This window comes from Tachyglossus aculeatus, chromosome 3 (assembly GCF_015852505.1).
Source record: "Tachyglossus aculeatus isolate mTacAcu1 chromosome 3, mTacAcu1.pri, whole genome shotgun sequence".
In the NCBI taxonomy this organism is placed as follows: domain Eukaryota; kingdom Metazoa; phylum Chordata; class Mammalia; order Monotremata; family Tachyglossidae; genus Tachyglossus; species Tachyglossus aculeatus.
In genome coordinates, this window is record NC_052068.1 from 79,469,256 (window position 1) to 79,483,996 (window position 14,741).

Sequence of the window (14,741 nt, forward strand, 5' to 3'; positions counted from 1 at the left end):
CTTCTATCTCTGCCCCCCTTTCCTCTCTCTCTGCCCCCCTTTTGATTTATCTCTGCCCCTCTTTCCTCTCTCTGCCCCCCTTTCCTCTCTCTCTCTGCCCCCCATCCTTTTTCTTTGCCCCCCTTTCCTCTCTCCCTGCCTTTCCTCCCTCTCTGCCCCCCTTTCCTCCCTCTCTGCCCCCCTGCGATTTCTCTCTGCCCCCTTTCCCCTCTTCCTGCCCCCTTTCCCCTCTCTCCCTACCCCCCTTTCCTCCCTATCTGCCCCCCTGTGATCTCTCTGCCCCCCTTTCCCCTCTTTCTGCCCTTACCCCTCTGCCCCCGTTTCCTCTCTCCCTGCCCCCCTTTCCTCCCTCTCTGCCCCCCTTTGATTTCTCTCTGCCCCCTTTCCTCTCTCCCTGCCCTTTTCCTCCCTCTCTATCCCCCCTTCATCCCTCCCTCCCCCCCCCCTCCTCCCTTGCCTCGCCCCGTCGCCCGTGCCCCCCGTGCCCCCCGTGTCCCTTCGCTGGGTCCCTCCCCCGGGCCCTGCAGAACCAGGCCGGGGCGCCCTTAGCCGCGGCGGCGGCGACGGCGGTGGCGGGTGGCACCTCCGGGGAGCGGGGAAACCCGTTTGTCCGGTCCCGGGGAGGAGCAGGGCAAGACAGGGCAGGGGGACGGAGGGAGGGAGGGCGGAGGGGCGGGGGAAACCCAAGGAGCCACTGGCGAGGAGGGGCGGCGCTGGCTGGGGCCCCGGGGGCGGGACCACGGGCATCGGGACCACGGGAACCGGGAGCACGGGAACAGGGACCGGTGCCCCGGAAAGCGCTAAGAGGGATCCGGGCGAGAGGACGGGTCCTGGCCCGTAAGGTCCGGAGCGCACAGAGGAGGCTCAGTTGGGACAGAGGGGAGGGGGGGAAGGCCGGGGCAGTCCTGGCCGGCCCGGACCTCACAGGAGACTCTGAGTTGGGCCAGGGGGAAAGGACAGGGCCGGTCCAGAGCGTCCAGGGGAGGTTGAGTTGGGCCGGGGGCTGGAGGGGAGCACAGGTGAGGTCCGGTCCAGAGCGCACAGGAGAGGCTGAGTTGGGCCGGGGGGAAAGGACAGGTCCGGCCGGTCCAGAGCGCATAGGGGAGGCTGAGTTGGGCCGAGGGCGGGGGGAAGGACAGGTGAGGTCTGGTCCAGAGCGCACAGGGGAGGCTGAGTTGGGCCGGGGGGAAAGGACAGGTCCGGCCGGTCCAGAGCGCATAGGGGAGGCTGAGTTGGGCCGAGGGCGGGGGGAAGGACAGGTGAGGTCTGGTCCAGAGCGCACAGGGGAGGCTGAGTTGGGCCGGGGGGAAAGGACAGGTCCGGCCGGTCCAGAGCGCATAGGGGAGGCTGAGTTGGGCCGAGGGCGGGGGGAGGACAGGTGAGGTCCGGTCCAGAGCGCACAGGAGAGGCTGAGTTGGGCCAGTGGGGAGAAAGGACAGGTCCGGTCCCGTCCTGTCCAGAGCGCACAGAGGCAGCTGAGTTGGGCCACTGCGGGGGAAGGACAGGGCCGGCCCGGTCCGGAGTGTACAGGACAATCTGAGTTGGGTCAGTGGGGGGAAAGGACAGGTCCCGTCCTGTCCAGAGCGCACAGAGGCAGCTGAGTTGGGCCAGTGGGGGGAAAGGACAGGTCCGGTCCAGAGCGCATAGGTGAGGTGAGGCTGACCTGGGCCCTGGGCGGGAGCAGGATCGGTCCTGTCCCGTCCGGAGCCCGCAAGAGAAGCTGAATTGGGCCGGGGAGAAAGGGCGGATCGGGCCCGGTCCAGAGTATATAGGTGAGGCTAGGCTAGGGGGGAAAGGACAGGGCCGGGCCGGTCCGGTCAGTCCAGACCTCACAGGAGAGGCTGAGTTGGGCCAGGGGGGAAAGGACAGGTCGCGTGCAGTCCGGTCCAGAGCGCGCAGAGGCGGCTGAGTTGGGCAGGGGGGCGGGGGGGGAAGGACAGGTCCGGTCCGGAACGCACAGAGGAGGCTGAGTTGGGCCTGGGGGGAAGGACCGGTCCGGGCCGGTTCGGTCCAGGATACACGGCCGGGAAGGACCAGCGCCGAGCCCAGCGGATGTCGGAGCCGGGCCCCGGGGTCCGGGAGGCAGCGCTCACAGGTAGGACCCGGGACAGACCGTGCGGGGGGTCTGAGGACCGGGAGGAGGGGGAGGAGGAGGAGGAGGAGGAACAGGGTCCCTTCCCTTTCTCCTTCTCCCCCTTCCCCTTCTCCCCCTTTCCTTTCCCCCCTTCCCTTTCTCCCCCTTCTCCCCTTCCCCTTCTTCCCCTTCCCCCTTCCCCTCTTCCCCCTTCCCGTTCCCCTCTTCTCCGCCTTCCTCTTCTCCCCCTTCCCCTCTTCTCCCCCTTCCCCTCTTCTCCCCCTTCCCCCTTCTCCCCTTCCCCTTCTTCCCCTTCCCCCTTCCCCTCTTCCCCCCTTCCCGTTCCCCTCTTCTCCCCCTTCCCCTCTTCTCCCCCTTCCCCTCTTCTCCCCCTTCCCCCTTCCTCTTCTCCCCCTTCCCCTCTTCTCCCCCTTCCCCTCTTCTCCCCCTTCCCCTCTTCCCCCTTCCCCTCTTCTCCCCCTTCCCCCTTCCCCTCTTCCCGTTCCCCCTTTCCCCTTCTCCCCTTTCTCCCCCTTCTCCCCTTCCCCTTCTTCCCCTTCCCCCTTCCCCTCTTCCCCCTTCCCGATCCCCTCTTCTCCGCCTTCCTCTTCTCCCCCTTCCCCTCTTCTCCCCCTTCCCCTCTTCTCCCCCTTCCCCCTTCTCCCCTTCCCCTTCTTCCCCTTCCCCCTTCCCCTCTTCCCCCCTTCCCGTTCCCCTCTTCTCCCCCTTCCCCTCTTCTCCCCCTTCCCCTCTTCTCCCCCTTCCCCCTTCCTCTTCTCCCCCTTCCCCTCTTCTCCCCCCTTCCCGTTCCCCTCTTCTCCCCCTTCCCCTCTTCTCCCCCTTCCCCCTTCCCCTCTTCCCGTTCCCCCTTCCCCTCTTCCCCCCTTCCCGTTCCCCCTTTCCCCTTCTCCCCCTTCCCCCTTCCCCTTTCCTCCCTTCCCCCCTTCCCCTTCTCCCCCTTTCCCCTTCCCCCCTTTCCCCTTCCCCTCCTCCCCCTCTCCCCTTCTCCCCTTCCCCCCTCCCCCTCTCCCCTTCCCCTTCTCCCCCTTCCCCTTCTCCCCCTTCCCCCTCCCCCTGCCCCTCTTCTCCCCCTTCCCCCTTCCCCTCTTCTCCCCCTTCCCCTCTTCCCCCCTTCCCCCCTTCCCGTTCCCCCTTCCCCCTTTCCCCTTCTCCCCCTTCCCCCCTTCCCCTTTCCTCCCTTCTCCTTCCCTCCTTCCCTTTCTCCCCGTCCCCCCTTCCCCCCTTTCCCCTTCTCCCCCTCCCCCTTCTCCCCCTTCCCCCTCTCCCCTTCGCCCCTTCCCCCTCTCCCCTTCGCCCCCTTCCCCCTTCTCCTTCTCCCCCTTCCCCCTTCCCCCTTCCCCTTCTCCCCCTCTCCCCTTCGCCCCTTCCCCCTCTCCCCTTCGCCCCCTTCCCCCTTCCTCTTCTCCCCCTTCCCCCTTCCCCTTCTCCCCCTTCCCCTTCTCCCCCTTCCCCCTTCCCCCCTTTCTCCTTCTCCCCCTTCCCCCTTCTCCCCTTTCTCCTTCTCCCCCATCCCCCTTCCCCCCTCCTCCTCCCCTTCTTCTCCTCCCCTCTTCTTCCCCCCCCACCCCCCCCCCCGGGGATTCGGGCTGGATCGGGGATGCTCGGTGCCTCGAGGGATCGAGGCTGCAACAGCTGTCGTCCGGCTCCCCTGCTCCGGGGAGGCACAATTAGAGAATTTGTTAAGCGTTTACAATGTGCCAGGCTCTGGACTAAGCGCTGGGATGGACACCAGGAAATCGGGTTGGACCTAGTCCCATGTGGGGCTCACGGTCTCAATCCCCGTTTTACAGAAGAGGGCACTGAGGCCCAGAGGAGTTAAGTGGCTTGCCCAAAGTCACGCAGGTGACGAGTTGGGGGGAGGGGGGAACTGGCATTAGAACTCACGTCCTGTGACCGCCAAGCCCGGGTTCTTTCTACTAAGAAAGGCTTCTTCTAATAATGACGGTATTTATTAAGTGCTTACTATGTGCCATGCACTGTTCTAAACGCTGAGGGGATACAAGGTAATCAGGTTGTCCCACGTGGAACTCATAGTCTTAATCCCCATTTTACAGATGAGGGAAGTGAGGCCCAGAGAAGTGAATCGACTTGCCCAAAGTCACAGAGCTTGACAGGTGGCGGAGCCGGGATTAGAACCCATGACCTCTGACTCCCCAACCCGTGGAAAGTGGCTCTTTCCACTGAGCCACGCTGATTCTCATCCCCCGGTACTTAGTTCCCGTCGACTCCTAGCGCTGCCGTGGTGGTGCTAGGACTGGCAACAGGAATAACTGTGGCTAACCCCAAGCAGCGGGGCCCGTGGCTCCTGTTTGGCACCTAATAATAATAATGTTGGTACATGTTAAGCACTTACTACGTGCCAAGCACTGTTCTAAGCGCTGGGATAGATACAAGATTATGAGGTTGTCCCATGTGGTGCTCACAGTCTTAATCCCCATTTTACAGGTGAGGTAACTGAAGCACAGAGAAGTTGAGTGACTTGTCCAAAGTCACACAGCTGACTAGTGGCAGAGCTGGAATTAGAACCCATGACCTCTGACTCCCAAGCCCAGGCTCTTTCCACTGAGCCACGCTGCTCTGACTTCCAACCACGGACTCTTTCCACTCCCTAACAAAAACTATTATTATTATTATTATTATTATTATTATTATTATTATTATTATTATTATTCAGCCGCCTGGATCGCTGCCCTTCTCGGGGTGGCACTGAATCCCGCTCCCCTCAAATCGTGCCTCCCCAGGCCCAGAGGACTGGATTTCAGGGGAGGCCCCTGAGCAGCGTGGCTCAGTGGAAAGAGCACGGGCTTTGGAGTCAGAGGTTGTGGGTTCTAATCCCTGCTTTGCCATTTATCAGCTGTGTGACTTTGGGCAAGTCACTTAACTTCTCTGGGCCTCAGTTACTTCATCTGTAAAACGGAGCTCAATACTGTGAGCCCCCCATGGGACAACCTGAGATCACCTTGTAACCCCCCCTCTGCGCTTTGAACAGTGCTTTGCACATAGTAATCGCTTAAATACCATCATCATCATCGGGTAGACCCACCATAAGGAGTCTGACACTGATCCAGTAAACGTTTTTCCCGGGAGACTCCGACAGCGCTAAAGGGTGAAGAAGGAAAGGAAGGATAATCCGGTGATTTTTTTTGCCTTTGTTTCCCTTCTCCCTCCTGGTGATGGAATTAGACGCCCCTCTTCCCCCGGTTTCTTAACCCCGGTTGCCGTGGTCCTGCCCTGCCTTGCTGCTGAGTCTGGGAGGGGAGAACGGATGAGGGGGCGGCTGGGGGAGATGAGAATAATAATAATGATATTTGTTAAGTGCTTACTATGTGCCAAGCAATGTTCCAAGGTCTGGGAGAACTGCAAGGTTATCAGGTTGTCCTAAATGAGGCTCACAGTCTTCACCCCCATTTTACAGATGAGGTAACTGAGGCCCAGAGAAGTTAAGTGACTTGCCCAAAATCACAAAGCTGACAAGTGGCAGAGTCGGGATTAGAACCCACGACCTCTGAATCCCATGCCTGGGCTTGTTCCACTAAGCCACCTACTCGGCTTTACACGAGGGGGAAAAGCCCTTTTGGGAAAAAAAAAAAACAAAAAGAAAACTCCTACAGCTTGAGGCTGCTGCTCTTGGAAACGGTTGAACTTTAAATCAGCGCGACAAATCTTTTCATTGTTCGGCTTTGTTTATTTGTCTATTTATTTGTGTTTGCCCCGCAGACTAGGAACAGAGTAAGTCTGACAAAGTCTGACAGGGGCGGGTGTTTGGGGAGAGGCACATCAGAGTGTAAACAGGCAGATTGAAATTTCAATGCTTTTTTCTCACTCTGAGTAGTGATGTCTGTCTCCCCCTCTCTAGACTGCGAGTTTGTTGTGGGCAGGGATTGTCTCTATTGCTGTATTGTACTTTCCAAGGGCTTAGTACAGTGCTCTGCACACAGTAAGCGCTCAATAAATACGATTGAATGAACTCCCCCAAACTGGCACATGACTTGGGAAGAGAGCGTTGCTCATATTTGGAATCTGTCACTTGTTATTCTTTTGACTGCTTCCTATTACATTTTTCATGTCCTTCACCTTGGCCACCAGTTATCTATTGAGCACCTATTAAGTGCAATGCACTGTCCTTAGTGCTTGGACCTCCAATCGATGTTAAAAAAAACAACCCAGGACATGAATATCTAATAGGGATGATGTGGGCTTCCACTCAGGGATTTTTCAAGTGTTTCAGGTGATTTTTAAAAAGGAATGTTTAGAACACTCTTGAAACTGGAGTGATTCATGCTGAATACTGGAGCCCTGAGAGAGGAAGTGTTACAGCATATATAAATTATTGGTGAAGTAGAAGGCTTCTGCCTTAATTTCTCACCTTTCAAGGATGTGGATTGTATTACTCTGTGCTTTTTCAGCTATAAATATATTATTACTGGTGCTATTAAAACTCACTTTTTATCCAGTGAATGTTAGCAGCTGAAGAGTTCAATTTAAGAAACTATTAATTATGCTTGTCTTTAATTTCTACATGACGGGCCATGCTCACTAACATGGCACCACCTATTCTCTTAAATTTACACAGGTTTCACTTAAAGGAGGGGGGGGTTGGTTTACTTTTAGCTAACACTGAACATGTGTTATCTCTTCTCATCTAATCTCCAATCATTGTGACTCTCAACACATGATTAGCAGAATTATTTCTGGCATTACATTTTGTATCAATTAATCTACTTTGTATTTTTTTTCAGGCTTGGTAGTATTGAAAACAGAAAACAATGTTTTTTTATGCTTGTAGTTGGACCCACACCTAACTGTGGATGAGGGCAGAAAAAGCTAGATGTAAGGAGTGGGACTGCATCATCAGTGGCAGAAGGGTTTTCATTGAAGAGCTGAGCAGGAATCTCAAAAACAGCTGGCAAGCATGTGTAACCAACAGGGTTCATAGCCCTATGGCCATAAATAGGGTTCGCACATAGAAATGTTGCAAGCATTTTGCAGTGCACTGTCCCCTCCCCCTTCTTCCTGCCTATTTTCTTTTTCTACCTGTGTTCCAGCAAAACACTTTAGGCAGATGGCTCTGTACAAACCACCCTCACTACAATCAATCCCTCTGAGCCGGTTCTTAGTCTTGAAGTGTTTGTGATGAGCCTGAAGCCCTCTCATTTTAGCTGGAAAGCTCCACTGCATTTGTTTTGAAACATGTCCCAGGTAATATTGGCTGGCCCAGTCTGCTGTCAGTTATATAAAAGTTAAATTGATTTTTTCCCCTGTTTCACTTGTTAGTATTTCCCTTGTTGATAATGCGAATGAGTGCATATCTGCAGTTTTGAATAATCTTTTAAGTAAATTACTGCTCCAAACAGTAAATTATACAGTTGAAAATAAGGCTGTGGTCAGGGTAGTCTCTGGAAAACCTGCCTTTAACCCTATCTGCCATCTTTCTTAGCCTCCTCTGTTCAAAAGAGGAGGCAGAGCTGGCTTTTTTTAGTTATTTTTACTGGTCTAATGTATATAACAAGCTTTTAAGAAGTTCAGACATTGCAGATATGCTTAAATTTTGTTTTCCAAGCTTGAAAGATGTTTGTACTTCATTAACTATATAACCATTTAGATTTTAATCTCACCCTCATTTCCACTGCTATCTGGGACAAGCTCTTTCTCAAGAGCTTATGATATTCTAAATGCCATTTTTCTAGCCTCTCATTGTGCCAGAACAAGATCCATTGTGTACTTTGAATGTTCCTTTTTTCTAATGAACGTGAGATTTATTGATTCACAAAAAAATTTATATGATTTAGAATGGAAATCTACTTACAATCATTTTTTGACATTAGTTTAAAGCAGCAAATATATGAAGTAATTTTCTTAATTTCAAATGGTTTTAGCTGCTATTCTACCATTAGAAAGTGAAGCATTTATGTTCACTATGGGGGTCTCAGTTACTAGAAGCACCAGAAATAAGTGAAGGGAAAATAAAAACTTGATTAGTGAATCAGCAGCGACTATTGAAAAACTATACCCCAGGATGCTCAGTATTCTGGTTCATTGGAGACATTGGGGCAATTTCATGGGAGTGGTCCTTGTAATATCTCTTCATGCTGTGAGGGAGTCTTTAGCTTGACTTTTTTTTTTAAGTTGGTATTAAAGGTTCTGTTTTAGAAGGGGCGAGAGAAGGTTTATTATTCATTGTTCACTGGGAAGCAGCATGGTCTAGTGGAAAGAGCACAGATCTAGGAGTCAGAGGTTCTAATCCTGGCTCTGCCATTTGGTGTGACCTTGGACAAGTCACAACTTCTCTGGTCCTCAGTTTCCTTATCTGTAAAATGTGGATTAAGACTATGTCCAACTCGATTATCTTGTACCTACCCCAGTGCTTACAGCAGTCCCTGGCACATAGTAAATACTTAACAAATATCACAATTATCATTGTTATTATCCAAGCTCTCGTATTTTGAACTCTATTGGAGAGCAGAAACTTTGGCTCTTTTACTTTTCTTTTTCTAAATTTCCTCTGTATTTCATAGATAAGATGAACATGTACCCATTGCTTTGTTTTGAGACTACTAAGTGTTTACTGTTTGCAGAGTACTGTACTAAGCACTGGGGAAAACATACACAGGTGGGAAAGTTAGGCATGGTTCTTGCAATCTAAAAGTAAGGTGGTGAAGGATTTTGTGACACACAACAGGAAAGATGAAATATTATAAATACAGTGCAACATAGCAGGAAATGTTCAATGTTACACAATCCCAGAGGCAAACAAGACCTTTCAGGACCTTAAGGAGCTGCAACCTGCCACTCAGGTCATCAGGATTTAAGTGAGATGGTTTCAAAATGGTAGGATCTCCATCCCCTCCTGCTATAAAATTTTCAACACAAGTTGGTGTCCTGAAACACTGATTGAAAAAAGGGATCATTTGCATCTAGCAGAAAGGAGGGCTGTGCATGGAAGTGCCCACATCAACATGAATCTCTCTCCTGACATGACAGGCTGGGGATCCGGGGAAAAAAACATGAGAGATTTGGATGAGTTGGGGGGGTCTGTTGGGCAGATCTGGCAGAAGGAAAGGACATTTCACCTGAGGCCAGCACTCCTATTGTTTTTTCAGGCTCTGCAGAAGCAGAGGGTTTGGTTCTAGGCTGAGTTTTCACTCAATCAGTAGTACTTATTGAACACTTACTGAATACAGCACACTGTACTACGTGTATTGGAGAGAACAATAGAAGGAGAAAACCTGGCCCCTGTCTGGAACTCACAAGTTAATGTCTTCACCTGAGCTACCAGGAGGAAGATGTGGAGGAGGCAGCAGCAAAGGAGAAAGTGGATGAGTGTTGCCTCCATCCTTCCCTCCCTTCTCTTTCTGCCAACCCTCAATCTCTTTTCCCCTTAACCACTCTTTCCTCATCTTCCCCTTGTGCCAGCCTCGTCCCTGCCCTCACCCCAATTCCCATTCAGCCTGGGATAACTACGTTTTGGCCAACTTGCCAATAAAGTGCTTTATGGTGCATTGAGGAATTTTAGTTGTTGAGAAGAATGGACAATTTCTCAAGCTCAAGGAAGAACGAACTATTTGCATCAAGTATAGAATTTGGAATATTAAAAAAGCAGAATATAAATCTATATAATGACATTTCATTATGGCTGGGAGATAGGCTAACACCATTTTGAGGGTAAAACTATTTTTGTAGTTCTCCCCCTCCTAGCAAAGAAAACTGAATTTTTAGCATGGGTTGGCCACCCCAGTGTGCTCTTTTCTATATTTTGTTCCCAAGGATCCAGCTACCAATTCATAGATTTATTCATTTTTGCCCTCTTCATCCACTACTCTACAGCCTCTAATCTTTGCTTCTTACTGTGCCTCAATCTTTACTCTCCCACCTTCCCTCCTCCTTGGAACTTCTCCCTTCAAATCCACCAGACCACATAGTTCAGCTAATATTCAAAGCTTTCCTGAAGTCCCACTTTTCATCTGGAAGTTCTTCCCCAAGTAGCACACACAATATGTGAAGTTACTAATTCAGTTATTAGTTTAGTGGATAGAACACGGGCCTGAGTTCTAATCCCAGTTCCACCACATGTCTGCTGTGTGATCTTGGGGAAATCACTTAACTTCTCTGTGCTTGGCTCATAGTAAGTGTTTAACAAAGTACCATAATTATTATTATTATTTGTCTTTCTGTACTCTATTACTCAGCTTTATGGGTATCTTCCCCTTGTTCCCTCTATAAATAATAGATGCCTGCCTGTCTCCTCCATTAGATTGTAAATTCCTTGAGGACAGGAACTGTATATTCTACCTAGAACTTAGTACTGCATTAAGCACACAAGAAGCATTCAAATACTTTTGATGCTGATGAAGTTGAGAAGCAGCATAGAACTGGGAGTCAGAAGGACCTGGGTTCTAATCCTAGCCTTACCACTTATCTGCTGTGTGATCAGGGTCGTCACAACTTCTCTGTGCCTTAGTTCCCTCACCTCTAAAACAGGAACTAAAACTGTAAGCCCCATGTGGAACATGGACTGTGTCCAACCTGATTAGTTTGTATCTACCCCAAAATTTAGTACAGAGCTTAGTACATAGTAAGTGCTTAGCAAATACCTTTTTTTTAAAAAAAAAGTGAAATTATTGAAGCTGGCTTTACTGTCAAATTTTTTACAAATCCACCGTTAATTAACAACCTGCCTCATGAGACTTCTGTAAGAGACTGGTTCAGTGGGAAACCTGACTTTTAAAATGTTGTTGCTTTATGCACAGTTTTTTCACAACATTTATTCCTCAAGGAGAATGTAAAGAGGCTCTTTCTAAAAGTGGTGAGGTAAATGGAAGAAATGTGGTGAGTGGGGTCTGGTGAAAATGAGCTGAACTGGCTGAGCTATTCCTAGGCTGGTGTGGAGTGGGACAAATAGTGAGAAACGTCACTCATTCAATTGTATTTATGAAGCGCTTGCTGTGTGCGGAGTACTGTACTAAACACTTAGGAAAGTACAGGTCGAGGGAGTGGTGGAATTACTGCTGGTTCTGATAGACCTTTCCTCTCCACCCCTGCTACCCACTGTTCACCCCAGAAAGAGCCACTGGATTCAGCACCGTTGGTATCAAGGTTGATTTGGTCCTGCAATTAGAAGTTCTGCTCCTTGCTGGGAGAAATATGAATGTTCCCGACACCCACCCAGACCAAGTTGTGGATCAGTCATATTTATTGAGAGCTGACTTGGGCAGAGGACTGTACTAAGTGCGTGGGCAGGTATAATATAACAATATCATCATCATCATCATCAATCGTATTTATTGAGCGCTTACTGTGTGCAGAGCACTGTACTAAGCGCTTGGGAAGTACAAGTTGGCAACATATAGAAACAGTCCCTATCCACCAGTGGGCTCACAGTCTAAAAGGGGGAGACAGAGAACAAAACCAAACATACTAACAAAATAAAATAAATAGAATAGATATGTACAAGTAAAATAAATAAATAGAGTAACAAATATGTACAAACATATGTACAAATATGTACAAACATATATATATGTACAAACATATATACATATATACAGGTGCTGTGGGGAAGGGAAGGAGGTAAGATGGGGGGGATGGAGAGGGGGACGAGGGGGAGAGGAAGGAAGGGGCTCAGTCTGGGAAGGCCTCCTGGAGTAGGTGAGCTCTCAGTAGGGCCAATATAATATATATTGTATTATAACATATATTATATGTTATATTATATGTTATATTATATTATATGTTATATTATATTTTATATATTATAACAATATAATAATAGTAGTGATAATAATGGTATTTGTTAAGCGCTTACTATGTGCCAGGCACTGTTCTAAGCGCTGTGTCTAGTAAACACTTTCCCTGCTCACAAGGTGAGACCAGGGCAATTCTCCAATTCTTTGTACTCCAGGGAAAACCCTGTGAACTGATCCTGCTCATTATCATAAAGACAAAAGGATGGTACTGGACAGCTCTTTGAGAGCTCAGGAGGATAGATCATTTTATCAATCAAACGTGCGCTTACTGTGTGCAGAGCACTGTACTAAGTGCTTGGGAGACTACAATATAACAGAGTCGGTAGATGTGTTCCCTGCCCTCCAGGAGCTTACAGTCTAGAGGGGGAGACAGGTATTAATATAAATAAATCACAGATATGCACATAAGTGCTGTGGGGTTGAGGATAGGGTGAATAAAGGGTGCAAATCCAAATGCAAGGGTGAGGCAGAAGGGACTGGGAGAAGAGGAATGAGGGTTTAGGCGGGGAAGACCTCTTGGAGGAGATGTGCTTTGAAGGTGGGGAAAGTGATCATCTGTCAGATATGAAGGGGGAGTCCAAGTATTACCAACTCCTTGTTTGTCTTTCTTATCTCTCTTCACTTTGCAATGCAAATTCTATTTAGTACACTTGTAAGAGAATCAAAACTAATTATCCCTTTTATGGAGCAACAAACTAATGCCAGAATACCCTAATGCATTTGTTAAAATAGAATATTATCTTATTCTAATTGTAGTTCATTTAAAAGCGAACAAAAACTCTTTGGTGTCCACACCTTGACAATTAACAAAAGTAGTTGCTCTTGTTTCTCTTGTCCTCTAAGAGTCGTACTGACAAAAGATGTGTTGCAGTTGTCCAAATAAGAATCCCATATGAAAGAAATGATGAGACATTTGAGACCCTGAAAATCAAAGAACCAAAAGGAAGCTTTCCACATAATATTTCTGAACTTGAAGGAGTGTTAGTCTTTATTAACCTTTTTCACCAAAAAGTGGTTATTTTTCTGTGATATATAATTTGATATCCATCTGGTCTTTGTATAATGCAGATCTAATTGCTTTTTGCAAGCTCTTAATCAGATTACTAAAACAGTTTGTAAATGTATGCCTCACAATGAGGACAAAAGCACAATTTATTTGTCCAATGGGTAATTAGCTTATTACTATTTGTTCTTAGAGGGGGTTTTGTTTTCCACTATTGTTCTGGTTAGTCTAGATAGTCTATTGTTCTTATCTTATCTTTAGAATTGTATTTTATGTGTTCCTGTTACTAATTTTCTTTCCTTTGCAGTTTATAATACCATTTTGTTTTAAAGTACAAAGAAAGGGCAAGCAATCATGCACTTTCAAATGATGCTTGTAATATTATTCATTCAATCATAGTTATTGAGCGCTTACTGTGTGCTGAGCATTGTATTAAGTGCTTGGAAAGTACATTTATGCAACAGTGTAGCACCAATGCCGTCATCCAGATATATGCAGATTTAATGTCAAATATTTGAATAAGGTTTAATTTTCCTAGGTTCATTTTTCCACTACACAGGACCCAGCCTCAGTTCCACTCTTCTCCATGGCCGTATTTTAATGCTTTTTCTAAAGGTCACTACAAAGGTGATAATCTATTTTATGAATGCTAGGACTTGAACTTCTAGTTCCTCCACATAATAAGAATTAAACCATTTATTCTTTTTCCCTCTGAATTAATGCTATATTTAGTCTTCCTTCTAAAAAATTTCTCAGGGATCATTTGTTTTCTTTTAGAATATTTTTAGACTGAACCTAAAAACATTCAGCTGATTTGCATTAATATTTGCTATGGTGTTGTAAAAAACTTTGACACTTTGGCATTGGATATATGTGGTTCTTAGGAAATAATAATGGTGGCAAATCATATTACCCCCCTTCTAGACTATGAGCCTCCTTCTAGACTGTGAGCCCATTGTTGGGTAGGGACCATCTCCATATGTTGCCGACTTGTACTTCCCAAGCGCTTAGTACAGTGCTCTGCACACAGTAAGCGCTCAATAAATACGATTGAATGAATGAATGAATATTACTTGAAAGTATGGATGATTAAGATGCTAAGCACTATTTTTGTTTGAGTGCATTTTCCCCTTGCAGGTTCTTCGGGGAGGTTCCAAAAGTAGTGAGGACATTTCTGAAAAGTCACTAATTGACTGAGGGAAACATTTTAGCTTTAGCCTTTTTGGATTGGTAGATGGGCCCTATCACTCTGAATGTTTTTCCCTTTTTTTAAGTAGATCAGTGGTATTTAACACAACTACTAAGAACCCCACACTGGCTCTCAGTGGCTGGGCAGCATTAAACAAACTCCTTACAATAACTTCAAGGCTCACCATCACCTGGCCCCACCTTACCTAATCTGCTCTCATCCACTAGCTGTTTTCTTTGTTCTTTGCTCTTGACCCTCCCACCCCACCATCAGTCCTCCTGTCACAGACCTCAGGTCTCCTCACCTTCAAAATCCTCCTAAAATCCTATCTCCTCCAGCAAGGTTTGCCTGATTTATTTCCCAACACCCTAGTAGTAATAGTATTTATTAAGCGGTTAAGAGCTGGGAATTAGGCATGGTTCCTGTCCCTGAAGGGGAATTCACAATCTAAAAATAAAAAAGTAGAGAGGATTGGCCAAAATCACCAACACAAAGACAAACATTAAGTACTGTGGCCAAGGGAGCAGAATTTCAGGCTTCTCAGGGCAGAGTCCAGTGCTTGGCACATAGTAAGTGTTTAACAAATACCATTATTAAATGCACCCAAAGTGACCATTGCAGAAGCAACACAGTCACAGCCTTCCTGAGGTTTTGTGGAGACAACTTTTATTATTTCTTTCTTTTAAAATCATTCATTTGAGCACTCTAGCT

General features: G+C 48.0%; 1 protein-coding gene across 1 annotated transcript in view; it reads left to right on the top strand.

Moving 5' to 3' along the window:
- The first annotated feature begins 1,992 nt into the window (after positions 1-1,992).
- ATP8B1 (ATPase phospholipid transporting 8B1) overlaps positions 1,993-14,741 on the top strand; it is a 125,102-nt gene continuing 112,353 nt past the window's right edge. The window contains exon 1 of the mRNA XM_038744322.1: positions 1,993-2,095. The gene's annotated coding sequence lies outside the window, so the exon portion shown is untranslated. The remainder of the gene's footprint in view (positions 2,096-14,741) is intronic.